The following is a 25,551-nucleotide window of genomic DNA, read 5'->3' as shown; positions in this document are numbered from 1 at the left end:
CCTGGGAATACCAGGTGCTGTAAGCTTTAACTATTGAAAAACTTTTAAAATGAAAGTATTTACATGGCTTTGTTAGCTTTTTTTGCCTTTTCTCCATCATAATTTGACAGTAAAGCGGGAGTTTTCGCACTTTGTAATGTTTTCAAAGCCCTTTTGTTTAAAGTCCAAGATTTTCAAGCAGAGTTTGCTTACGGACATGCCAGCTCAAGATTGCCCAATCTTGTCCGATCTCAGAAGCTAAGAAGGCTTGGGCCTGGTTACTACTTGGATGGGAGACTACGTGGGAATGCCAGGTGCTGTAAGCTTTAACTATTGTAAAACTTTTAAAATGAAAGTATTTACATCACTTTGTTAACTTTTTTTTAAAGTAAGTTATGGAGTATTTTCTTTTTTTGATATGTTTTTCCCGCCTTTTTTCTTTTTTTTTTTTTTTTTTAAACTTCTCTTCAGGTTTCTTTTTCTGTGCGTGCTCTACAACGATCATTCACAGGCTTGGCTATGGAGTGGGGTGGAGCTGAATCGATTAGGTGGGGTTTTCCAGCCCTCGGCCTTAAGGTGCTACGCACCCTGATGTCAGTTTAATATCTGATACGTCATATTAAGCGGATTTTTAGAACAGAGAGTCGGAAATAGGGCCTGCTCCATCCGCTCCATTCATCGACCCAGTATTGCATTGCCTCTAGAAGGTGTGCACTTTATTTGTTGTATTGCAAATAAAAGCTTACCACTCCAACTTTTTGCCTTTTCTCCATGATAATTTGACAGTAAAGCGGGAGTTTTCACTCTTTGATATGTGTTCAAGCCCTTTTGGTTTAAAGTTCAAGATTTTCAAGCAGAGTTTGTGTACGGACAAACTAGCTGAAGAATGCCCAATCTTGTCTGATCTCAGACAAGTGGTAGTAGCCTAGTGGGTAACACACTCGCCTATGAACCAGAAGACCCAGGTTCGAATCCCACTTACTACCATTGTGTCCCTGAGCAAGACACTTAACCCTAAGTTGCTCCGGGGAGACTGTCCCTGTAACTACTGATTGTAAGTCGCTCTGGATAAGGGCGTCTGATAAATGCTGTAAATGTAAATGTAAATCTCAGAAGCTAAGAAGGCTTGGGCCTGGTTAGTACTTGGATGGGAGACTACCTGGGAATACCAGGTGCTGTAAGCAATAACTATTAAAAAACTTTTAAAATGAAAGTATTTACATGGCTTTTTTTAGCTTTTTTTGCCTTTTCTCCATCATAATTTGACAGTAAAGCGGGAGTTTTCGCACTTTGTAATGTTTTCAAAGCCCTTTTGTTTAAAGTCCAAGATTTTCAAGCAGAGTTTGCTGACGGACGTGCCAGCTCAAGATTGTCCAATCTTGTCTGATCTCAGAAGCTAAGAAGGCTTGGGCCTGGTTAGTACTTGGATGGGAGACTACGTGGGAATGCCAGGTGCTGTAAGCTTTAACTATTGTAAAACTTTTAAAATGAAAGTATTTACATCACTTTGTTAACTTTTTTTTTAAAGTAATTTATGGAGTATTTTCTTTCTTTGATATGTTTTCCCGCCTTTTTTTTTTTTTTTTAAACTTCTCTTCAGGTTTCTTTTTCTGTGCGTGCTCTACAACGATCATTCACAGACTTGGCTATGGAGTGGGGTGGAGCTGAATCGATTAGGTGGGGTTTTCCAGCCCTCGGCCTTAAGGTGCTACGCACCCTGATGTCAGTTTAAAATCTGATATGTCATATTAAGCGGATTTTTAGAACAGGGAGTCGGCAATATGGCCTGCTCCATCCGCTCCATTCATCGACCCAGTATTGCATTGCCTCTAGAAGGTGTGCACTTTATTTGTTGCATTGCAAATGAAAGCTTACCACTCCAACTTTTTGCCTTTTCTCCAGGTGCTGAAAGCTTTAACTATTGTAAAACTTTTAAAATGAAAGTATTTACATCACTTTGTTAACTTTTTTTTAAAGTAAGTTATGGAGTATTTTCTTTCTCCATGATAATGCCCAATCTTGTCTGATCTCAGAAGCTAAGAAGGCTTGGGCCTGGTTAGTACTTGGATGGGAGACTACCTGGGAATACCAGGTGCTGTAAGCTTTAACTATTGAAAAACTTTTAAAATGAAAGTATTTACATGGCTTTGTTAGCTTTTTTTGCCTTTTCTCCATCATAATTTGACAGTAAAGCGGGAGTTTTCACTCTTTGATATGTGTTCAAGCCCCTTTGGTTTAAAGTTCAAGATTTTCAAGCAGAGTTTGTGTACGGACAAACCAGCTGAAGAATGCCCAATCTTGTCTGATCTCAGAAGCTAAGAAGGCTTGGGCCTGGTTCGTACTTGAATGGGAGACTACCTGGGAATACCAGGTGCTTTAAGCTTTAACTATTGAAAAACTTTTAAAATGAAAGTATTTACATGGCTTTGTTAGCTTTTTTTGCCTTTTCTCCATCATAATTTGACAGTAAAGCGGGAGTTTTCACTCTTTGATATGTTTTCAAGCCCCTTTGTTTAAAGTCCAAGATTTTCAAGCAGAGTTTGCTTACGGACATGCCAGCTCAAGATTGCCCAATCTTGTCTGAGCTCAGAATCTAAGAAGGCTTGGGCCTGGTTAGTACTTGGATGGGAGACTATGTGGGAATGCCAGGTGCTGTAAGCTTTAACTATTGTAAAACTTTTAAAATGAAAGTATTTACATCACTTTCTTAACTTTTTTTTAAAGTAAGTTATGGAGTATTTTCTTTCTTTGATATGTTTTCCCGCCTTTTTTCTTTTTTTTTTTTTTTTTAAAACTTCTCTTCAGGTTTCTTTTTCTGTGCGTGCTCTACAACGATCATTCACAGGCTTGGCTATGGAGTGGGGTGGAGCTGAATCGATTAGGTGGGGTTTTCCAGCCCTCGGCCTTAAGGTGCTACGCACCCTGATGTCAGTTTAATATCTGATACGTCATATTAAGCGGATTTTAAAAACAGGGAGTCGGCAATAGGGCCTGCTCCATCCGCTCCATTCATCGACCCAGTATTGCATTGCCTCTAGAAGGTGTGCACTTTATTTGTTGTATTGCAAATAAAAGCTTACCACTCCAACTTTTTGCCTTTTCTCCATGATAATTTGACAGTAAAGCGGGAGTTTTCACTCTTTGATATGTTTTCAAGCCCCTTTGGCTTAAAGTTCAAGATTTTCAAGCAGAGTTTGTGTACAGACAAACCAGCTGAAGAATGCGCAATCTTGTCTGATCTCAGAAGCTAAGAAGGCTTGGGCCTGGTTAGTACTTGAATGGGAGACTACCTGGGAATACCAGGTGCTGTAAGCTTTAACTATTGAAAAACTTTTAAAATGAAAGTATTTACATGGCTTTGTTAGCTTTTTTTGCCTTTTCTCCATCATAATTTGACAGTAAAGCGGGAGTTTTCACTCTTTGATATGTGTTCAAGCCCCTTTGGTTTAAATTTCAAGATTTTCAAGCAGAGTTTGTGTACGGACAACCAGCTGAAGAATGCCCAATCTTGTCTGATCTCAGAAGCTAAGAAGGCTTGGGCCTGGTTACTACTTGGATGGGAGACTATGTGGGAATGCCAGGTGCTGTAAGCTTTAACTATTGTAAAACTTTTAAAATGAAAGTATTTACATCACTTTGTTAACTTTTTTTTAAAGTAAGTTATGGAGTATTTTCTTTCTTTGATATGTTTTCCCGCCTTTTTTCTTTTTTTTTTTAAACTTCTCTTCAGGTTTCTTTTTCTGTGCGTGCTCTACAACGATCATTCACAGGCTTGGCTATGGAGTGGGGTGGAGCTGAATCGATTAGGTGGGGTTTTCCAGCCCTCGGCCTTAAGGTGCTACGCACCCTGATGTCAGTTTAATATCTGATACGTCATATTAAGCGGACTTTTTAGAACAGGGAGTCGGCAATAGGGCCTGCTCCATCCGCTCCATTCATCGACCCAGTATTGCATTGCCTCTAGAAGGTGTGCACTTTATTTGTTGTATTGCAAATAAAAGCTTACCACTCCAACTTTTTGCCTTTTCTCCATCATAATTTGACAGTAAAGCGGGAGTTTTCACTCTTTGATATGTGTTCAAGCCCCTTTGGTTTAAAGTTCAAGATTTTCAAGCAGAGTTTGTGTACGGACAAACCAGCTGAAGAATGCCCAATCTTGTCTGATCTCCGAAGCTAAGAAAGCTTGGGCCTGGTTAGTACTTGGATGGGAGACTACCTGGGAATACCAGGTGCTGTAAGCTTTAACTATTGAAAAACTTTTAAAATGAAAGTATTTACATGGCTTTGTTAGCTTTTTTTTGCCTTTTCTCCATCATAATTTGACAGTAAAGCGGGAGTTTTCGCACTTTGTAATGTTTTCAAAGCCCTTTTGTTTAAAGTCCAAGATTTTCAAGCAGAGTTTGCTTACGGACATGCCAGCTCAAGATTGCCCAATCTTGTCTGATCTCAGAAGCTAAGAAGGCTTGGGCCTGGTTACTACTTGGATGGGAGACTATGTGGGAATGCCAGGTGCTGTAAGCTTTAACTATTGTAAAACTTTTAAAATGAAAGTATTTACATCACTTTGTTAACTTTTTTTTAAAGTAAGTTATGGAGTATTTTCTTTCTTTGATATGTTTTCCCGCCTTTTTTCTTTTTTTTTTTTTTTTAAACTTCTCTTCAGGTTTCTTTTTCTGTGCGTGCTCTACAACGATCATTCACAGGCTTGGCTATGGAGTGGGGTGGAGCTGAATCGATTAGGTGGGGTTTTCCAGCCCTCGGCCTTAAGGTGCTACGCACCCTGATGTCAGTTTAATATCTGATACGTCATATTAAGCGGACTTTTTAGAACAGGGAGTCGGCAATAGGGCCTGCTCCATCCGCTCCATTCATCGACCCAGTATTGCATTGCCTCTAGAAGGTGTGCACTTTATTTGTTGTATTGCAAATAAAAGCTTACCACTCCAACTTTTTGCCTTTTCTCCATCATAATTTGACAGTAAAGCGGGAGTTTTCACTCTTTGATATGTGTTCAAGCCCCTTTGGCTTAAAGTTCAAGATTTTCAAGCAGAGTTTGTGTACGGACAAACCAGCTGAAGAATGCCCAATCTTGTCTGATCTCAGAAGCTAAGAAGGCTTGGGCCTGGTTAGTACTTGGATGGGAGACTACCTGGGAATACCAGGTGCTGTAAGCTTTAACTATTGAAAAACTTTTAAAATGAAAGTATTTACATGGCTTTGTTAGCTTTTTTTGCCTTTTCTCCATCATAATTTGACAGTAAAGCGGGAGTTTTCGCACTTTATAATGTTTTCAAAGCCCTTTTGGTTTAAAGTTCAAGATTTTCAAGCAGAGTTTGTGTACGGACAAACCAGCTGAAGAATGCCCAATCTTGTCTGATCTCAGAAGCTAAGAAGGCTTGGGCCTGGTTATTACTTGGATGGGAGACTACCTGGGAATACCAGGTGCTGTAAGCTTTAACTATTGAAAAACTTTTCAAATGAAAGTATTTACATGGCTTTGTTAGCTTTTTTTGCCTTTTCTCCATCATAATTTGATAGTAAAGCGGGAGTTTTCGTACTTTATAATGTTTTCAAAGCCCTTTTGTTTAAAGTCCAAGATTTTCAAGCAGAGTTTGCTTACGGACATGCCAGCTGAAGAATGCCCAATCTTGTCTGTTCTCAGAAGCTAAGTGTCACGACTACGGACTTACGGGGGAAGGAAGCGCAGAGGTCTGACATGTTGGGAAGGGGGTTTTATTCATAAACAAACAATAAACTCAAAGAAACAATGGCTCGGTGGCCGAAAACAGTTTAACGTAAATAAAGAACTTAAACAAACCCGTAGGCGTGTGGCGATTGCCAGAACTGAAATTATGAAAACCTACGCGGTTACAATATCAAGTTCACGAAAATGCCAGCGACCCCGAACGGGCGGAAACTTCCGGCATTTATGGGGCGTCAGGATTGGATTCCGGTGTGGAGCCCAGCTGCAGGCAATCCTGACAGAGCCCCACCTCCAAGGGCTACGTCCTCGGAGCCCCAACAGTACCATCAGTGGAGGCGGCGGGGCGGACGGCGGCAACCACAGGGCTCCTGCCCTGCTGTATCCTCCCCTTGGAGGACCCGGTCCCTCGGGCTGGCTCCCCGGCGTGGTCAGGCGTGGCGGCCCCGGTCCCTCGGGCTGGCTCCCCGGCGTGGTCAGGCGTGGCGGCCCCGGTCCCTCGGCTCCCCGGCGTGGTCAGCGTGGCGGCCCCGGTCCCTCGGCCTGGCTCCCCGGCGTGGTCCCGCGGCGGCCCCGGACCCTCGGCCTGGCTCCCCGGCGTGGTCCCGCATGGCGGCCCCGGACCCTCGGCCTGGCTCCCCGGCGTGGTCCCGCATGGCGGCCCCGGACTCCCGTACCTGCACACAATAATCAGGGCCGATCCATCTGGGTACGTGTGGGCCCTGTCTCCACATGTCCCCTCTGACACGTCTTGTGTCACCCCCTGCACCGCGCAGGGAGATTGTCCCAGAGCCTCCGGCGACTGTTCCAGGCACCCCAGGCTGGTGCCTTCTGGGACTATGCAGCCCCTCTCGCTGCACGGCCCTGGTGCCAAGGGGGGGGCATTGCCAGACCATCCGGCTAGCCCCTTCTGCGTCCGTTGGGACAAGCAGGCCCTCTTCCTGTCTGTCCCAGCTGGGTCCTCATGCCTACCCGGGGGCTCTATGGCACTCCACCCCTCTGGAGGCAGACGCAGGCCCATGCCTGGCCCGCCCTCCTCACTGGCTACCGGAGGACCCAGCTCCATCGCTTCCCCACCTCCCCTCCCCTCAGGAGGAGTCCCCAACCCGAACTGCACCCCCCCAAAAAATTCTTTGGGGGAGCACCCCCCCCGGCTGGACTTAGGGGTACCTTGGGGCTTGTCCACCTCGCCTTGGACCGGTGCAGTCAGGTTGGGAACTCCCTCCCTGGGGTTCGGCTCTGCTGCTGGGTCACCATCTGGTGGACACAAAGAGGGGAAGGGGGGGCGACATAGGGACACATATGCACGCACACACACACAGACAGAGACAGACAGAAGAGAGGGTCGTCTAGTTCCCTCTCTGAGCACTCCGGGACCTCGCTCAGGGGCACAGCCAGGATCTCGGGAGGCGCGACCTTCTCGTCGCCCGCCAGTGCTTGGTCTTCTTGCCCCGGATCCTGACTGCGCTGGATGTGGAGGAGGGGCAGAGTTCGATCCCTGGCTCAGGCTCTGGCCGATCAAACTCCGCCCTCATTCTCTGCTGGAAGTCCCGAAAACTGCTGTCTGTCTCCCCTGCTGCCAGAGGGGCTGCGCTCCAGCCCCATAGCTGACCCCAGCAGACACGATAGGATGGGTGTGGTCTTATCAGTGTCCTGCTGCCCACTGAGAGGGTCCCGGGACAATTGGGCTGTCCCACACGGGGCTGGGCCGTCGCTGGAATGGTGGTAGGTGTGTGGTGGTGGAGGGGGGTGGACGTCTTCTCCAGCAGGTGTGGGCGCTGGTGCTGCGCTGCCATTTCGCTGGGGAACGTCCGGGCAGAGGGAAGGCGGGTCGGCGACTGGAGCAGGAATGGAGGATTCCCTGTGAGGCAGTCCCGGCAGCGCAGTTGCTGGCTGGCGACCTCCCGTCGCCCTCTTCCACCAGCTTTCCTCACACTGCTGGGAGGGACGTGGGTTTCCACGGACCTCGTGACGATCCTGGATGGGCGCGATGGGCGGAGCCATCCCGGCACCGACTGCCCCAAACGGCGTCATCCTGGTCGTCGTCCGTGTCCACCTCGTACCCCCGGAAGTCACATGGGTCATCACGGACGCCGCGATGATCTCGGACGCGCACGCTGGCGGAGCCATCCCGGCAACGACCGCCCACCGAAAATCCACGTCATCATCGCTTTCGTCATCCGTTGTCCTCCCACCGGTGACTCCAAGGGTCGTCCACCTGCGGACATCCTGGACCCATGGCGCGATAAGCTCCCATGGGCAGTACTCTGGCCATTCGGGCTGGAGGCTGCCCACCTCCTCGCTGGAGGAACGCCGCCGTTGTTGTTGCCGCTTCTCACCCCCCTGGAAGTGACGTGGGTCCCCACGGACCTTACGACGATCGCAGACTGCCGCGATGGGCGGAGCCCAACTCTCGTCTCCCGTGCTCTCGTCATCGTCCGTGTCGTCCCAGTCCACAGGGAGCCTTGCCAGCAGAGCGCAGAGTTCTTGGCTCGACATGGCGAAGATCGTGGGGGTCGCATCTACTGCGCTCGCTGCCCACATCACTTCCTCGCTGCTGCCGACGCCAACGTCCTCGCTCCGCCCACTCACCCGCCGACGTTGTCGCTTCCGGGTTTCGCGGAGTTTCCCGGGGGTGACGTCATCACGCGGCGCCGCGTACCACGGCTTCTCGGGGAGAAAACGCTCCACCAGAACGGGCGGCGCGTCTCTCCCCTGCCGTCCGCGTTCGCCGCGCCGGGCTGCGTCCTTCGCGGCGTTTCTTCTCCTCTGCTTTCCACCTCTGCGCTTTTGGGGGGTCGCTGGCAATTCTGTCACGACTACGGACTTACGGGGAAGGAAGCGCAGAGGTCTGACATGTTGGAAGGGGGTTTATTTCATAAACAAAACATAAACTCAAAGAAAAACAATGGCTCGGTGGCCTGAAAACAGTTTAACTTAAAATAAGAGCACTTAAACAAACCCGTAGGCGTGTGGGCGATTGCCAGAACTGAAATGACGAAAACCTAACGCGGTTACAATATCAAGTTCACGAAAATGCCAGCGACCCCGAACGGGCGGAAACTTCCGGCATTTATGGGGCGTCAGGATTGGATTCCGGTGTGGAGCCCAGCTGCAGGCAATCCTGACACTAAGAAGGCTTGGGACTAGTTAGTACTTGGATGGGAGACTACATGGGAATGCCAGGTGCTGTAAGCTTTAACTATTGTAAAACTTTTAAAATGAAAGTATTCTACTATCACTTGTTAACTTTGTTTGGAAAAGAATAAGTGTAAGGGGGGAGTATTTTCTTTCTTTGATATGTTTTCCCGCCTTTTTTCTTTTTTTTTTTTTTTTTAAACTTCTCTTCAGGTTTCTTTTTCTGTGCGTGCTCTACAACGATCATTCACAGGCTTGGCTATGGAGTGGGGTGGAGCTGAATCGATTAGGTGGGGTTTTCCAGCCCTCGGCCTTAAGGTGCTACGCACCCTGATGTCAGTTTAATATCTGATACGTCATATTAAGCGGATTTTTAGAACAGGGAGTCGGCAATAGGGCCTGCTCCATCCGCTCCATTCATCGACCCAGTATTGCATTGCCTCTAGAAGGTGTGCACTTTATTTGTTGTATTGCAAATAAAAGCTTACCACTCCAACTTTTTGCCTTTTCTCCATGATAATTTGACAGTAAAGCGGGAGTTTTCACTCTTTGATATGTTTTCAAGCCCCTTTGGCTTAAAGTTCAAGATTTTCAAGCAGAGTTTGTGTACGGAAAACCAGCTGAAGAATGCCCAATCTTGTCTGATCTCAGCAGCTAAGAAGGCTTGGGCCTGGTTAGTACTTGGATGGGAGACTACCTGGGAATACCAGGTGCTGTAAGCATTAAATATTGAAAAACTTTTAAAATGAAAGTATTTACATGGCTTTGTTAGCTTTTTTTGCCTTTTCTCCATCATAATTTGACAGTAAAGCGGGAGTTTTCGCACTTTGTAATGTTTTCAAAGCCCTTTTGTTTAAAGTCCAAGATTTTCAAGCAGAGTTTGCTTACGGACATGCCAGCTCAAGATTGCCCATTCTTGTCTGATCTCAGAAGCTAAGAAGTCTTGGGCGTGGTTAGTACTTGGATGGGAGACTACGTGGGAGTGCCAGGTGCTGTAAGCTTTAACTATTGAAAAACTTTTAAAATGAAAGTATTTACATGGCTTTGTTAGCTTTTTTTGCCTTTTCTCCATCATAATTTGACAGTAAAGCGGGAGTTTTCGCACTTTGTAATGTTTTCAAAGCCCTTTTGTTTAAAGTCCAAGATTTTCAAGCAGAGTTTGCTTACCGACATGCCAGCTCAAGATTGCCCAATCTTGTCTGATCTCAGAAGCTAAGAAGGCTTGGGCCTGGTTACTACTTGGATGGGAGACTACGTGGGAATGCCAGGTGCTTTAAGCTTTAACTATTGTAAAACTTTTAAAATGAAAGTATTTACATCACTTTGTTAACTTTTTTTTAAAGTAAGTTATGGAGTATTTTCTTTCTTTGATATGTTTTCCCGCCTTTTTTTTTTTTTTTTTTTTTTTTTTTTTTTAAACTTCTCTTCAGGTTTCTTTTTCTGTGCGTGCTCTACAACGATCATTCACAGGCTTGGCTATGGAGTGGGGTGGAGCTGAATCGATTAGGTGGGGTTTTCCAGCCCTCGGCCTTAAGGTGCTACGCACCCTGATGTCAGTTTAATATCTGATACGTCATATTAAGCGGATTTTTAGAACAGGGACTCGGCAATATGGCCTGCTCCATCCGCTCCATTCATCGACCCAGTATTGCATTGCCTCTAGAAGGTGTGCACTTTATTGTTGTATTGCAAATAAAAGCTTACCACTCCAACTTTTTGCCTTTTCTCCATGATAATTTGACAGTAAAGCGGGAGTTTTCACTCTTTGATATGTTTTCAAGCCCCTTTGGCTTAAAGTTCAAGATTTTCAAACAGAGTTTGTGTACAGACAAACCAGCTGAAGAATGCCCAATCTTGTCTGATCTCAGAAGCTAAGAAGGCTTGGGCCTGGTTAGTACTTGGATGGGAGACTACCTGGGAATACCAGGTGCTGTAAGCTTTAACTATTGAAAAACTTTTAAAATGAAAGTATTTACATGGCTTTGTTAGCTTTTTTTGCCTTTTCTCCATCATAATTTGACAGTAAAGCTTGAGTTTTCACTCTTTGATATGTGTTCAAGCCCCTTTGGCTTAAAGTTCAAGATTTTCAAGCAGAGTTTGTGTACGGACAAACCAGCTGAAGAATGCCCAATCTTGTACGGATCTCAGAAGCTTAGAAGGCTTGGGCCTGATTAGTACTTGGATGGGAGACTACCTGGGAATACCAGGTGCTGTAAGCTTTAACTATTGAAAAACTTTTAAAATGAAAGTATTTACATGGCTTTGTTAGCTTTTTTTGCCTTTTCTCCATCATAATTTGACAGTAAAGCGGGAGTTTTCACTCTTTCATATGTTTTCAAGCCCCTTTGGCTTAAAGTTCAAGATTTTCAAGCAGAGTTTGTGTACGGACAAACCAGCTGAAGAATGCCCAATCTTGTCTGATCTCAGAAGCTAAGAAGGCTTGGGCCTGTTTTAGTACTTGGATGGGAGACTACCTGGGAATACCAGGTATAGTATTAACTATTGAAAAACTTTTAAAATGAAAGTATTTACATGGCTTTGTTAGCTTTTTTTGCCTTTTCTCCATCATAATTTGACAGTAAAGCAGGAGTTTTCGCACTTTGTAATGTTTTCAAAGCCCTTTTGTTTAAAGTCCAAGATTTTCAAGCAGAGTTTGCTTACGGACATGCCAGCTCAAGATTGCCCAATCTTGTCTGATCTCAGAAGCTAAGAAGGCTTGGGCCTGGTTACTACTTGGATGGGAGACTACGTGGGAATGCCAGGTGCTGTAAGCTTTAACTATTGTAAAACTTTTAAAATGAAAGTATTTACATCACTTTGTTAACTTTTTTTTAAAGTAAGTTATGGAGTATTTTCTTTCTTTGATATGTTTTCCTGCCTTTTTTCTTTTTTTTTTTTTTTTTAAACTTCTCTTCAGGTTTCTTTTTCTGTGCGTGCTCTAAAACGATCATTCACAGGCTTGGCTATGGAGTGGGGTGGAGCTGAATCGATTAGGTGGGGTTTTCCAGCCCTCGGCCTTAAGGTGCTACGCACCCTGATGTCAGTTTAATATCTGATACGTCATATTAAGCGGATTTTTAGAACAGGAAGTCAGCAATAGGGCCTGCTCCATCCGCTCCATTCATCGACCCAGTATTGCATTGCCTCTAGAAGGTGTGCACTTTATTTGTTGTATTGCAAATAAAAGCTTACCACTCCAACTTTTTGCCTTTTCTCCATGATAATTTGACAGTAAAGCGGGAGTTTTCACTCTTTGATATGTTTTCAAGCCCCTTTGGCTTAAAGTTCAAGATTTTCAAGCAGAGTTTGTGTACGGACAAACCAGCTGAAGAATGCCCAATCTTGTCTGATCTCAGAAGCTAAGAAGGCTTGGGCCTGGTTAGTACTTGGATGGGAGACTACCTGGGAATACCAGGAGTTTTCACTCTTTGATATGTGTTCAAGCCCCTTTGGTTTAAAGTTCAAGATTTTCAAGCAGAGTTTGTGTACGGACAAACCAGCTGAAGAATGCCCAATCTTGTCTGATCTCAGAAGCTAAGAAGGCTTGGGCCTGGTTAGTACTTGGATGGGAGACTACCTGGGAATACCAGGTGCTGTAAGCTTTAACTATTGAAAAACTTTTAAAATGAAAGTATTTACATGGCTTTGTTAGCTTTTTTTGCCTTTTCTCCATCATAATTTGACAGTAAAGCGGGAGTTTTCACTCTTTCATATGTTTTCAAGCCCCTTTGGCTTAAAGTTCAAGATTTTCAGGCAGAGTTTGTGTACGGACAAACCAGCTGAAGAATGCCCAATCTTGTCTGATCTCAGAAGCTAAGAAGGCTTGGGCCTGTTTTAGTACTTGGATGGGAGACTACCTGGGAATACCAGGTATAGTATTAACTATTGAAAAACTTTTAAAATGAAAGTATTTACATGGCTTTGTTAGCTTTTTTTGCCTTTTCTCCATCATAATTTGACAGTAAAGCAGGAGTTTTCGCACTTTGTAATGTTTTCAAAGCCCTTTTGTTTAAAGTCCAAGATTTTCAAGCAGAGTTTGCTTACGGACATGCCAGCTCAAGATTGCCCAATCTTGTCTGATCTCAGAAGCTAAGAAGGCTTGGGCCTGGTTACTACTTGGATGGGAGACTACGTGGGAATGCCAGGTGCTGTAAGCTTTAACTATTGTAAAACTTTTAAAATGAAAGTATTTACATCACTTTGTTAACTTTTTTTTAAAGTAAGTTATGGAGTATTTTCTTTCTTTGATATGTTTTCCTGCCTTTTTTCTTTTTTTTTTTTTTTTTTAAACTTCTCTTCAGGTTTCTTTTTCTGTGCGTGCTCTAAAACGATCATTCACAGGCTTGGCTATGGAGTGGGGTGGAGCTGAATCGATTAGGTGGGGTTTTCCAGCCCTCGGCCTTAAGGTGCTACGCACCCTGATGTCAGTTTAATATCTGATACGTCATATTAAGCGGATTTTTAGAACAGGAAGTCAGCAATAGGGCCTGCTCCATCCGCTCCATTCATCGACCCAGTATTGCATTGCCTCTAGAAGGTGTGCACTTTATTTGTTGTATTGCAAATAAAAGCTTACCACTCCAACTTTTTGCCTTTTCTCCATGATAATTTGACAGTAAAGCGGGAGTTTTCACTCTTTGATATGTTTTCAAGCCCCTTTGGCTTAAAGTTCAAGATTTTCAAGCCGAGTTTGTGTACGGACAAACCAGCTGAAGAATGCCCAATCTTGTCTGATCTCAGAAGCTTAGAAGGCTTGGGCCTGATTAGTACTTGGATGGGAGACTACCTGGGAATACCAGGTGCTGTAAGCATTAACTATTGAAAAACTTTTAAAATGAAAGTATTTACATGGCTTTGTTAGCTTTTTTTGCCTTTTCTCCATCATAATTTGACAGTAAAGCGGGAGTTTTCGCACTTTGTAATGTTTTCAAAGCCCTTTTGTTTAAAGTCCAAGATTTTCAAGCAGAGTTTGCTTACGGACATGCCAGCTCAAGATTGCCCAATCTTGTCTGATCTCAGAAGCTAAGAAGGCTTGGGCCTGGTTAGTACTTGGATGGGAGACTACCTGGGAATACCAGGTGCTGTAAGCTTTAACTATTGAAAAACTTTTAAAATGAAAGTATTTACATGGCTTTGTTAGCTTTTTTTTGCCTTTTCTCCATCATAATTTGACAGTAAAGCGGGAGTTTTCACTCTTTGATATGTGTTCAAGCCCCTTTGGTTTAAAGTTCAAGATTTTCAAGCAGAGTTTGTGTACGGACAAACCAGCTGAAGAATGCCCAATCTTGTCTGATCTCAGAAGCTAAGAAGGCTTGGGCCTGTTTAGTACTTGGATGGGAGACTACCTGGGAATACCAGGTATAGTATTAACTATTGAAAAACTTTTAAAATGAAAGTATTTACATGGCTTTGTTAGCTTTTTTTGCCTTTTCTCCATTATAATTTGACAGTAAAGCGGGAGTTTTCGCACTTTGTAATTTTTTCAAAGCCCTTTTGTTTAAAGTCCAAGATTTTCAAGCAGAGTTTGCTTACGGACATGCCAGCTCAAGATTGCCCAATCTTGTCTGATCTCAGAAGCTAAGAAGGCTTGGGCCTGGTTAGTACTTGGATGGGAGACTACGTGGGAATGCCAGGTGCTGTAAGCTTTAACTATTGTAAAACTTTTAAAATGAAAGTATTTACATCACTTTGTTAACTTTTTTTTAAAGTAAGTTATGGAGTATTTTCTTTCTTTGATATGTTTTCCCGGCTTTTTTCTTTTTTTTTTTTTTTAAACTTCTCTTCAGGTTTATTTTTCTGTGCGTGCTCTACAACGATCATTCACAGGCTTGGCTATGGAGTAGGGTGGAGCTGAATCGATTAGGTGGGGTTTTCCAGCCTTCGGCCTTAAGGTGCTACGCACCCTGATGTCAGTTTAATATCTGATACGTCATATTAAGCGGATTTTTAGAACAGGGAGTCGGCAAAAGGGCCTGCTCCATCCGCTCCATTCATCGACCCAGTATTGCATTGCCTCTAGAAGGTGTGCACTTTATTTTTTGTATTGCAAATAAAAGCTTACCACTCCAACTTTTTGCCTTTTCTCCATGATAATTTGACAGTAAAGCGGGAGTTTTCACTCTTTGATATGTTTTCAAGCCCCTTTGGCTTAAAGTTCAAGATTTTCAAGCAGAGTTTGTGTACGGAAAACCAGCTGAAGAATGCCCAATCTTGTCTGATCTCAGCAGCTAAGAAGGCTTGGGCCTGGTTAGTACTTGGATGGGAGACTACCTGGGAATACCAGGTGCTGTAAGCATTAAATATTGAAAAACTTTTAAAATGAAAGTATTTACATGGCTTTGTTAGCTTTTTTTGCCTTTTCTCCATCATAATTTGACAGTAAAGCGGGAGTTTTCGCACTTTGTAATGTTTTCAAAGCCCTTTTGTTTAAAGTCCAAGATTTTCAAGCAGAGTTTGCTTACGGACATGCCAGCTCAAGATTGCCCATTCTTGTCTGATCTCAGAAGCTAAGAAGTCTTGGGCGTGGTTAGTACTTGGATGGGAGACTACGTGGGAGTGCCAGGTGCTGTAAGCTTTAACTATTGAAAAACTTTTAAAATGAAAGTATTTACATGGCTTTGTTAGCTTTTTTTGCCTTTTCTCCATCATAATTTGACAGTAAAGCGGGAGTTTTCGCACTTTGTAATGTTTTCAAAGCCCTTTTGTTTAAAGTCCAAGATTTTCAAGCAGAGTTTGCTTACCGACATGCCAGCTCAAGATTGCCCAATCTTGTCTGATCTCAGAAGCTAAGAAGGCTTGGGCCTGGTTACTACTTGGATGGGAGACTACGTGGGAATGCCAGGTGTTGTAAGCTTTAACTATTGTAAAACTTTTAAAATGAAAGTATTTACATCACTTTGTTAACTTTTTTTTAAAGTAAGTTATGGAGTATTTTCTTTCTTTGATATGTTTTCCCGCCTTTTTTCTTTTTTTTTTTTTTTTTTTTTTAAACTTCTCTTCAGGTTTCTTTTTCTGTGCGTGCTCTACAACGATCATTCACAGGCTTGGCTATGGAGTGGGGTGGAGCTGAATCGATTAGGTGGGGTTTTCCAGCCCTCGGCCTTAAGGTGCTACGCACCCTGATGTCAGTTTAATATCTGATACGTCATATTAAGCGGATTTTTAGAACAGGGACTCGGCAATATGGCCTGCTCCATCCGCTCCATTCATCGACCCAGTATTGCATTGCCTCTAGAAGGTGTGCACTTTAATTGTTGTATTGCAAATAAAAGCTTACCACTCCAACTTTTTGCCTTTTCTCCATGATAATTTGACAGTAAAGCGGGAGTTTTCACTCTTTGATATGTTTTCAAGCCCCTTTGGCTTAAAGTTCAAGATTTTCAAACAGAGTTTGTGTACAGACAAACCAGCTGAAGAATGCCCAATCTTGTCTGATCTCAGAAGCTAAGAAGGCTTGGGCCTGGTTAGTACTTGGATGGGAGACTACCTGGGAATACCAGGTGCTGTAAGCTTTAACTATTGAAAAACTTTTAAAATGAAAGTATTTACATGGCTTTGTTAGCTTTTTTTGCCTTTTCTCCATCATAATTTGACAGTAAAGCTTGAGTTTTCACTCTTTGATATGTGTTCAAGCCCCTTTGGCTTAAAGTTCAAGATTTTCAAGCAGAGTTTGTGTACGGACAAACCAGCTGAAGAATGCCCAATCTTGTCGGATCTCAGAAGCTTAGAAGGCTTGGGCCTGATTAGTACTTGGATGGGAGACTACCTGGGAATACCAGGTGCTGTAAGCTTTAACTATTGAAAAACTTTTAAAATGAAAGTATTTACATGGCTTTGTTAGCTTTTTTTGCCTTTTCTCCATCATAATTTGACAGTAAAGCGGGAGTTTTCACTCTTTCATATGTTTTCAAGCCCCTTTGGCTTAAAGTTCAAGATTTTCAAGCAGAGTTTGTGTACGGACAAACCAGCTGAAGAATGCCCAATCTTGTCTGATCTCAGAAGCTAAGAAGGCTTGGGCCTGTTTTAGTACTTGGATGGGAGACTACCTGGGAATACCAGGTATAGTATTAACTATTGAAAAACTTTTAAAATGAAAGTATTTACATGGCTTTGTTAGCTTTTTTTTGCCTTTTCTCCATCATAATTTGACAGTAAAGCAGGAGTTTTCGCACTTTGTAATGTTTTCAAAGCCCTTTTGTTTAAAGTCCAAGATTTTCAAGCAGAGTTTGCTTACGGACATGCCAGCTCAAGATTGCCCAATCTTGTCTGATCTCAGAAGCTAAGAAGGCTTGGGCCTGGTTACTACTTGGATGGGAGACTACGTGGGAATGCCAGGTGCTGTAAGCTTTAACTATTGTAAAACTTTTAAAATGAAAGTATTTACATCACTTTGTTAACTTTTTTTTAAAGTAAGTTATGGAGTATTTTCTTTCTTTGATATGTTTTCCTGCCTTTTTTCTTTTTTTTTTTTTTTTTAAACTTCTCTTCAGGTTTCTTTTTCTGTGCGTGCTCTAAAACGATCATTCACAGGCTTGGCTATGGAGTGGGGTGGAGCTGAATCGATTAGGTGGGGTTTTCCAGCCCTCGGCCTTAAGGTGCTACGCACCCTGATGTCAGTTTAATATCTGATACGTCATATTAAGCGGATTTTTAGAACAGGAAGTCAGCAATAGGGCCTGCTCCATCCGCTCCATTCATCGACCCAGTATTGCATTGCCTCTAGAAGGTGTGCACTTTATTTGTTGTATTGCAAATAAAAGCTTACCACTCCAACTTTTTGCCTTTTCTCCATGATAATTTGACAGTAAAGCGGGAGTTTTCACTCTTTGATATGTTTTCAAGCCCCTTTGGCTTAAAGTTCAAGATTTTCAAGCCGAGTTTGTGTACGGACAAACCAGCTGAAGAATGCCCAATCTTGTCTGATCTCAGAAGCTAAGAAGGCTTGGGCCTGGTTAGTACTTGGATGGGAGACTACCTGGGAATACCAGGAGTTTTCACTCTTTGATATGTGTTCAAGCCCCTTTGGTTTAAAGTTCAAGATTTTCAAGCAGAGTTTGTGTACGGACAAACCAGCTGAAGAATGCCCAATCTTGTCTGATCTCAGAAGCTAAGAAGGCTTGGGCCTGGTTAGTACTTGGATGGGAGACTACCTGGGAATACCAGGTGCTGTAAGCTTTAACTATTGAAAAACTTTTAAAATGAAAGTATTTACATGGCTTTGTTAGCTTTTTTTGCCTTTTCTCCATCATAATTTGACAGTAAAGCGGGAGTTTTCACTCTTTCATATGTTTTCAAGCCCCTTTGGCTTAAAGTTCAAGATTTTCAAGCAGAGTTTGTGTATGGACAAACCGCAGAGTTTGTGTACGGACAAACCAGCTGAAGAATGCCCAATCTTGTCTGATCTCAGAAGCTAAGAAGGCTTGGGCCTGGTTAGTACTTGGATGGGAGACTACCTGGGAATACCAGGTATAGTATTAACTATTGAAAAACTTTTAAAATGAAAGTATTTACATGGCTTTGTTAGCTTTTTTTGCCTTTTCTCCATCATAATTTGACAGTAAAGCGGGAGTTTTCGCACTTTGTAATGTTTTCAAAGCCCTTTTGTTTAAAGTCCAAGATTTTCAAGCAGAGTTTGCTTACGGACATGCCAGCTCAAGATTGCCCAATCTTGTCTGATCTCAGAAGCTAAGAAGGCTTGGGCCTGGTTACTACTTGGATGGGAGACTACGTGGGAATGCCAGGTGCTGTAAGCTTTAACTATTGTAAAACTTTTAAAATGAAAGTATTTACATCACTTTGTTAACTTTTTTTTAAAGTAAGTTATGGAGTATTTTCTTTCTTTGATATGTTTTCCTGCCTTTTTTCTTTTTTTTTTTTTTTTAAACTTCTCTTCAGGTTTCTTTTTCTGTGCGTGCTCTAAAACGATCTTTCACAGGCTTGGCTATGGAGTGGGGTGGAGCTGAATCGATTAGGTGGGGTTTTCCAGCCCTCGGCCTTAAGGTGCTACGCACCCTGATGTCAGTTTAATATCTGATACGTCATATTAAGCGGATTTTTAGAACAGGAAGTCAGCAATAGGGCCTGCTCCATCCGCTCCATTCATCGACCCAGTATTGCATTGCCTCTAGAAGGTGTGCACTTTATTTGTTGTATTGCAAATAAAAGCTTACCACTCCAACTTTTTGCCTTTTCTCCATGATAATTTGACAGTAAAGCGGGAGTTTTCACTCTTTGATATGTTTTCAAGCCCCTTTGGCTTAAAGTTCAAGATTTTCAAGCCGAGTTTGTGTACGGACAAACCAGCTGAAGAATGCCCAATCTTGTCTGATCTCAGAAGCTTAGAAGGCTTGGGCCTGGTTAGTACTTGGATGGGAGACTACCTGGGAATACCAGGAGTTTTCACTCTTTGATATGTGTTCAAGCCCCTTTGGTTTAAAGTTCAAGATTTTCAAGCAGAGTTTGTGTACGGACAAACCAGCTGAAGAATGCCCAATCTTGTCTGATCTCAGAAGCTAAGAAGGCTTGGGCCTGGTTAGTACTTGGATGGGAGACTACCTGGGAATACCAGGTGCTGTAAGCTTTAACTATTGAAAAACTTTTAAAATGAAAGTATTTACATGGCTTTGTTAGCTTTTTTTGCCTTTTCTCCATCATAATTTGACAGTAAAGCGGGAGTTTTCACTCTTTCATATGTTTTCAAGCCCCTTTGGCTTAAAGTTCAAGATTTTCTGGCAGAGTTTGTGTACGGACAAACCAGCTGAAGAATGCCCAATCTTGTCTGATCTCAGAAGCTAAGAAGGCTTGGGCCTGTTTTAGTACTTGGATGGGAGACTACCTGGGAATACCAGGTATAGTATTAACTATTGAAAAACTTTTAAAATGAAAGTATTTACATGGCTTTGTTAGCTTTTTTTGCCTTTTCTCCATCATAATTTGACAGTAAAGCAGGAGTTTTCGCACTTTGTAATGTTTTCAAAGCCCTTTTGTTTAAAGTCCAAGATTTTCAAGCAGAGTTTGCTTACGGACATGCCAGCTCAAGATTGCCCAATCTTGTCTGATCTCAGAAGCTAAGAAGGCTTGGGCCTGGTTACTACTTGGATGGGAGACTACGTGGGAATGCCAGGTGCTGTAAGCTTTAACTATTGTAAAACTTTTAAAATGAAAGTATTTACATCACTTTGTTAACTTTTTTTTAAAGTAAGTTATGGAGTATTTTCTTTCTTTGATATGTTTTCCTGCCTTTTTTCTTTTTTTTTTTTTTTTAAACTTCTCTTCAGGTTTCTTTTTCTGTGCGTGCTCTAAAACGATCATTCACAGGCTTGGCTATGGAGTGGGGTGGAGCTGAATCGATTAGGTGGGGTTTTCCAGCCCTCGGCCTTAAGGTGCTACGCACCCTGATGTCAGTTTAATATCTGATACGTCATATTAAGCGGATTTTTAGAACAGGAAGTCAGCAATAGGGCCTGCTCCATCCGCTCCATTCATCGACCCAGTATTGCATTGCCTCTAGAAGGTGTGCACTTTATTTGTTGTATTGCAAATAAAAGCTTACCACTCCAACTTTTTGCCTTTTCTCCATGATAATTTGACAGTAAAGCGGGAGTTTTCACTCTTTGATATGTTTTCAAGCCCCTTTGGCTTAAAGTTCAAGATTTTCAAGCAGAGTTTGTGTACGGACAAACCAGCTGAAGAATGCCCAATCTTGTCTGATCTCAGAAGCTAAGAAGGCTTGGGCCTGGTTAGTACTTGGATGGGAGACTACCTGGGAATACCAGGTGCTGTAAGCATTAACTATTGAAAAACTTTTAAAATGAAAGTATTTACATGGCTTTGTTAGCTTTTTTTGCCTTTTCTCCATCATAATTTGACAGTAAAGCGGGAGTTTTCGCACTTTGTAATGTTTTCAAAGCCCTTTTGTTTAAAGTCCAAGATTTTCAAGCAGAGTTTGCTTACGGACATGCCAGCTCAAGATTGCCCAATCTTGTCTGATCTCAGAAGCTAAGAAGGCTTGGGCCTGGTTAGTACTTGGATGGGAGACTACCTGGGAATACCAGGTGCTGTAAGCTTTAACTATTGAAAAACTTTTAAAATGAAAGTATTTACATGGCTTTGTTAGCTTTTTTTTGCCTTTTCTCCATCATAATTTGACAGTAAAGCGGGAGTTTTCACTCTTTGATATGTGTTCAAGCCCCTTTGGTTTAAAGTTCAAGATTTTCAAGCAGAGTTTGTGTACGGACAAACCAGCTGAAGAATGCCCAATCTTGTCTGATCTCAGAAGCTAAGAAGGCTTGGGCCTGGTTAGTACTTGGATGGGAGACTACCTGGGAATACCAGGTGCTGTAAGCTTTACCTATTGAAAAACTTTTAAAATGAAAGTATTTACATGGCTTTGTTAGCTTTTTTTGCCTTTTCTCCATCATAATTTGACAGTAAAGCGGGAGGTTTCGCTCTTTCATATGTTTTCAAGCCCCTTTGGCTTAAAGTTCAAGATTTTCAAGCAGAGTTTGTGTACGGACAAACCAGCTGAAGAATGCCCAATCTTGTCTGATCTCAGAAGCTAAGAAGGCTTGGGCCTGTTTAGTACTTGGATGGGAGACTACCTGGGAATACCAGGTATAGTATTAACTATTGAAAAACTTTTAAAATGAAAGTATGTACATGGCTTTGTTAGCTTTTTTTGCCTTTTCTCCATTATAATTTGACAGTAAAGCGGGAGTTTTCGCACTTTGTAATTTTTTCAAAGCCCTTTTGTTTAAAGTCCAAGATTTTCAAGCAGAGTTTGCTTACGGACATGCCAGCTCAAGATTGCCCAATCTTGTCTGATCTCAGAAGCTAAGAAGGCTTGGGCCTGGTTAGTACTTGGATGGGAGACTACGTGGGAATGCCAGGTGCTGTAAGCTTTAACTATTGTAAAACTTTTAAAATGAAAGTATTTACATCACTTTGTTAACTTTTTTTTAAAGTAAGTTATGGAGTATTTTCTTTCTTTGATATGTTTTCCCGCCTTTTTTCTTTTTTTTTTTTTTTTTAAACTTCTCTTCAGGTTTCTTTTTCTGTGCGTGCTCTACAACGATCATTCACAGCCTTGGCTATGGAGTGGGGTGGAGCTGAATCGATTAGGTGGGGTTTTCCAGCCCTCGGCCTTAAGGTGCTACGCACCCTGATGTCAGTTTAATATCTGATACGTCATATTAAGCAGATTTTTAGAACAGGGAGTCGGCAATAGGGCCTGCTCCATCCGCTCCATTCATCGACCCAGTATTGCATTGCCTCTAGAAGGTGTGCACTTTATTTGTTGTATTGCAAATAAAAGCTTATCACTCCAACTTTTTGCCTTTTCTCCATGATAATTTGACAGTAAAGCGGGAGTTTTCACTCTTTGATATGTTTTCAAGCCCCTTTGGCTTAAAGTTCAAGATTTTCAAGCAGAAATTGTGTACAGACAAACCAGCTGAAGAATGACCAATCTTGTCTGATCTCAGAAGCTAAGAAGGCTTGGACCTGGTTAGTACTTGGATGGGAGACTACCTGGGAATACCAGGTGCTGTAAGCTTTAACTATTGAAAAACTTTTAAAATGAAAGTATTTACATGGCTTTGTTAGCTTTTTTTGCCTTTTCTCCATCATAATTTGACAGTAAAGCGGGAGTTTTCACTCTTTCATGTGTTTTCAAGCCCCTTTGGCTTAAAGTTCAAGATTTTCAAGCAGAGTTTGTGTACGGACAAACCAGCTGAAGAATGCTCAATCTTGTCTGATCTCAGAAGCTAAGAAGGCTTGGGCCTGTTTAGTACTTGGATGGGAGACTACCTGGGAATACCATGTATAGTATTAACTATTGAAAAACTTTTAAAATGAAAGTATTTACATGGCTTTGTTAGCTTTTTTTTGCCTTTTCTCCATCATAATTTGACAGTAAAGCGGGAGTTTTCACTCTTTCATGTGTTTTCAAGCCCCTTTGGCTTAAAGTTCAAGATTTTCAAGCCAAGTTTGTGTACGGACAAACCAGCTGAAGAATGCCCAATCTTGTCTGATCTCAGAAGCTTAGAAGGCTTGGGCCTGGTTAGTACTTGGATGGGAGACTACCTGGGAATACCAGGTGCTTTAAGCTTTAACTATTGAAAAACCTTTAAAATGAAAGTATTTACATGGCTTTGTTAGCTTTTTTTGCCTTTTCTCCATCATAATTTGACAGTAAAGCAGGAGTTTTTACTCTTTCATATGTTTTCAAGCCCCTTTGGCTTAAAGTTCAAGATTTTCAAGCAGAGTTTGCTTACGGACAAACCAGCTGAAGAATGCCCAATCTTGTCTGATCTCAGAAGCTAAGAAGGCTTGGGCCTGTTTAGTACTTGGATGGGAGACTACCTGGGAATACCAGGTGCTTTAAGCTTTAACTATTGAAAAACTTTTAAAATGAAATTTTTTACATGGCTTTGTTAGCTTTTTTTGCCTTTTCTCCATCATAATTTGACAGTAAAGCGGGAGTTTTCGCACTTTGTAATGTTTTCAAAGCCCTTTTTGGTTTAAAGTCCAAGATTTTCAAGCAGAGTTTGCTTACGGACATGCCAGCTCAAGATTGCCCAATCTTGTCTGATCTCAGAAGCTAAGAAGGCTTGGGCCTGGTTAGTACTTGGATGGGAGACTACGTGGGAATGCCAGGTGCTGTAAGCTTTAACTATTGTAAAACTTTTAAAATGAAAGTATTTACATCACTTTGTTAACTTTTTTTTAAAGTAAGTTATGGAGTATTTTCTTTCTTTGATATGTTTTCCCGCCTTTTTTCTTTCTTTTTTTTTTTTTTTTTAAACTTCTCTTCAGGTTTCTTTTTCTGTGCGTGCTCTACAACGATCATTCACAGCCTTGGCTATGGAGTGGGGTGGAGCTGAATCGATTAGGTGGGGTTTTCCAGCCCTCGGCCTTAAGGTGCTACGCACCCTGATGTCAGTTTAATATCTGATACGTCATATTAAGCGGATTTTTAGAACAGGGAGTCGGCAATAGGGCCTGCTCCATCCGCTCCATTCATCGACCCAGTATTGCATTGCCTCTAGAAGGTGTGCACTTTATTTGTTGTATTGCAAATAAAAGCTTATCACTCCAACTTTTTGCCTTTTCTCCATGATAATTTGACAGTAAAACGGGAGTTTTCACTCTTTGATATGTTTTCAAGCCCCTTTGGCTTAAAGTTCAAGATTTTCAAGCCGAGTTTGAGTACGGACAAACCAGCTGAAGAATGCCCAATCTTGTCTGATCTCAGGAGCTTAGAAGGCTTGGGCCTGGTTAGTACTTGGATGGGAGACTACCTGGGAATACCAGGTGCTGTAAGCATTAACTATTGAAAAACCTTTAAAATGAAAGTATTTACATGGCTTTGTTAGCTTTTTTGCCTTTTCTCCATCATAATTTGACAGTAAAGCGGGAGTTTTCACTCTTTCATATGTTTTCAAGCCCCTTTGGCTTAAAGTTCAAGATTTTCAAGCAGAGTTTGCTTACGGACAAATCAGCTGAAGAATGCCCAATCTTGTCTGATCTCAGGAGCTTAGAAGGCTTGGGCCTGGTTAGTACTTGGATGGGAGACTACCTGGGAATACCAGGTGCTTTAAGCTTTAACTATTGAAAAACTTTTAAATTAAAGTATTTACATGGCTTTGTTAGCTTTTTTTGCCTTTTCTCCATCATAATTTGACAGTAAAGCGGGAGTTTTCGCACTTTGTAATGTTTTCAAAGCCCTTTTTGGTTTAAAGTCCAAGATTTTCAAGCAGAGTTTGCTTACGGACATGCCAGCTCAAGATTGCCCAATCTTGTCTGATCTCAGAAGCTAAGAAGGCTTGGGCCTGGTTAGTACTTGGATGGGAGACTACGTGGGAATGCCAGGTGCTGTAAGCTTTAACTATTGTAAAACTTTTAAAAATGAAAGTATTTACAATCACTTTGTTAACTTTTTTTTAAAGTAAGTTATGGAGTATTTTCTTTCTTTGATATGTTTTCCCCGCCTTTTTTCTTTTTTTTTTTTTTTTTTTTTTTTCTCTCTTCAGATTCTTTTTCTGTGCGTGCTCTACAACGATCATTCACAGGCTTGGCTATGGAGTGGGGTGGAGCTGAATCGATTAGGTGGGGTTTTCCAGCCCTCGGCCTTAAGGTGCTACGCACCCTGATGTCAGTTTAATATCTGATACGTCATATTAAGCGGATTTTTAGAACAGGGAGTCGGCAATAGGGCCTGCTCCATCCGCTCCATTCATCGACCCAGTATTGCATTGCCTCTAGAAGGTGTGCAACTTTATTTGTTGTATTGCAAATAAAAGCTTACCACTCCAACTTTTTGCCTTTTCTCCATGATAATTTGACAGTAAAGCGGGAGTTTTCACTCTTTGATATGTTTTCAAGCCCCTTTGGCTTAAAGTTCAAGATTTCAAGCAGAGTTTGTGTACAGACAAACCAGCTGAAGAATGCCCAATCTTGTCTGATCTCAGAAGCTAAGAAGGCTTGGGCCTGGTTAGTACTTGGATGGAGACTACCTGGGAATACCAGGTGCTGTAGCTTTAACTATTGAAAAACTTTTAAAATGAAGTATTTACATGGCTTTGTTAGATTTTTTGCCTTTTTCTCCTCATAATTTGACAGTAAAGCGGGAGTTTTCACTCTTTGATATGTGTTCAAGCCCCTTTGGTTTAAAGTTCAAGATTTTCAAGCAGAGTTTGTGTACGGACAAACCAGCTGAAAGAATGCCCAATCTT

General features: G+C 42.2%; 22 pseudogenes; all 22 read left to right on the top strand.

Annotated features, from left to right (window-relative positions):
- The first annotated feature begins 186 nt into the window (after window positions 1-186).
- Window positions 187-305, top strand: LOC114778490 (uncharacterized; annotated as a pseudogene).
- A 3,796-nt stretch (window positions 306-4,101) lies between these two features.
- Window positions 4,102-4,220, top strand: LOC114778476 (uncharacterized; annotated as a pseudogene).
- An 814-nt stretch (window positions 4,221-5,034) lies between these two features.
- On the top strand, window positions 5,035-5,153 carry LOC114778482 (uncharacterized; annotated as a pseudogene).
- Window positions 5,154-10,638: 5,485 nt separating this feature from the next.
- LOC114778485 (uncharacterized) lies at window positions 10,639-10,757 on the top strand (annotated as a pseudogene).
- A 716-nt stretch (window positions 10,758-11,473) lies between these two features.
- On the top strand, window positions 11,474-11,592 carry LOC114778496 (uncharacterized; annotated as a pseudogene).
- Window positions 11,593-12,301: 709 nt separating this feature from the next.
- LOC114778481 (uncharacterized) lies at window positions 12,302-12,420 on the top strand (annotated as a pseudogene).
- Window positions 12,421-12,856: 436 nt separating this feature from the next.
- Window positions 12,857-12,975, top strand: LOC114778495 (uncharacterized; annotated as a pseudogene).
- Window positions 12,976-13,789: 814 nt separating this feature from the next.
- On the top strand, window positions 13,790-13,908 carry LOC114778480 (uncharacterized; annotated as a pseudogene).
- Window positions 13,909-14,344: 436 nt separating this feature from the next.
- On the top strand, window positions 14,345-14,463 carry LOC114778469 (uncharacterized; annotated as a pseudogene).
- Window positions 14,464-16,210: 1,747 nt separating this feature from the next.
- Window positions 16,211-16,329, top strand: LOC114778484 (uncharacterized; annotated as a pseudogene).
- Window positions 16,330-17,045: 716 nt separating this feature from the next.
- Window positions 17,046-17,164, top strand: LOC114778494 (uncharacterized; annotated as a pseudogene).
- A 709-nt stretch (window positions 17,165-17,873) lies between these two features.
- LOC114778479 (uncharacterized) lies at window positions 17,874-17,992 on the top strand (annotated as a pseudogene).
- A 459-nt stretch (window positions 17,993-18,451) lies between these two features.
- Window positions 18,452-18,570, top strand: LOC114778493 (uncharacterized; annotated as a pseudogene).
- A 708-nt stretch (window positions 18,571-19,278) lies between these two features.
- Window positions 19,279-19,397, top strand: LOC114778478 (uncharacterized; annotated as a pseudogene).
- A 436-nt stretch (window positions 19,398-19,833) lies between these two features.
- On the top strand, window positions 19,834-19,952 carry LOC114778492 (uncharacterized; annotated as a pseudogene).
- A 533-nt stretch (window positions 19,953-20,485) lies between these two features.
- On the top strand, window positions 20,486-20,604 carry LOC114778488 (uncharacterized; annotated as a pseudogene).
- A 160-nt stretch (window positions 20,605-20,764) lies between these two features.
- LOC114778468 (uncharacterized) lies at window positions 20,765-20,883 on the top strand (annotated as a pseudogene).
- Window positions 20,884-21,044: 161 nt separating this feature from the next.
- Window positions 21,045-21,163, top strand: LOC114778477 (uncharacterized; annotated as a pseudogene).
- Window positions 21,164-21,598: 435 nt separating this feature from the next.
- LOC114778502 (uncharacterized) lies at window positions 21,599-21,717 on the top strand (annotated as a pseudogene).
- Window positions 21,718-23,085: 1,368 nt separating this feature from the next.
- On the top strand, window positions 23,086-23,204 carry LOC114778499 (uncharacterized; annotated as a pseudogene).
- Window positions 23,205-23,366: 162 nt separating this feature from the next.
- On the top strand, window positions 23,367-23,485 carry LOC114778500 (uncharacterized; annotated as a pseudogene).
- A 1,096-nt stretch (window positions 23,486-24,581) lies between these two features.
- LOC114778491 (uncharacterized) lies at window positions 24,582-24,700 on the top strand (annotated as a pseudogene).
- The last annotated feature ends 851 nt before the right edge of the window (window positions 24,701-25,551 follow it).

This window comes from Denticeps clupeoides, unplaced genomic scaffold (assembly GCF_900700375.1).
Source record: "Denticeps clupeoides unplaced genomic scaffold, fDenClu1.1, whole genome shotgun sequence".
NCBI classification, from domain to species: Eukaryota; Metazoa; Chordata; class Actinopteri; order Clupeiformes; family Denticipitidae; genus Denticeps; species Denticeps clupeoides.
The sequence above is the reverse complement of the archived record's forward strand: the minus strand, read 5'-3'. Positions and strand labels throughout refer to the sequence as shown.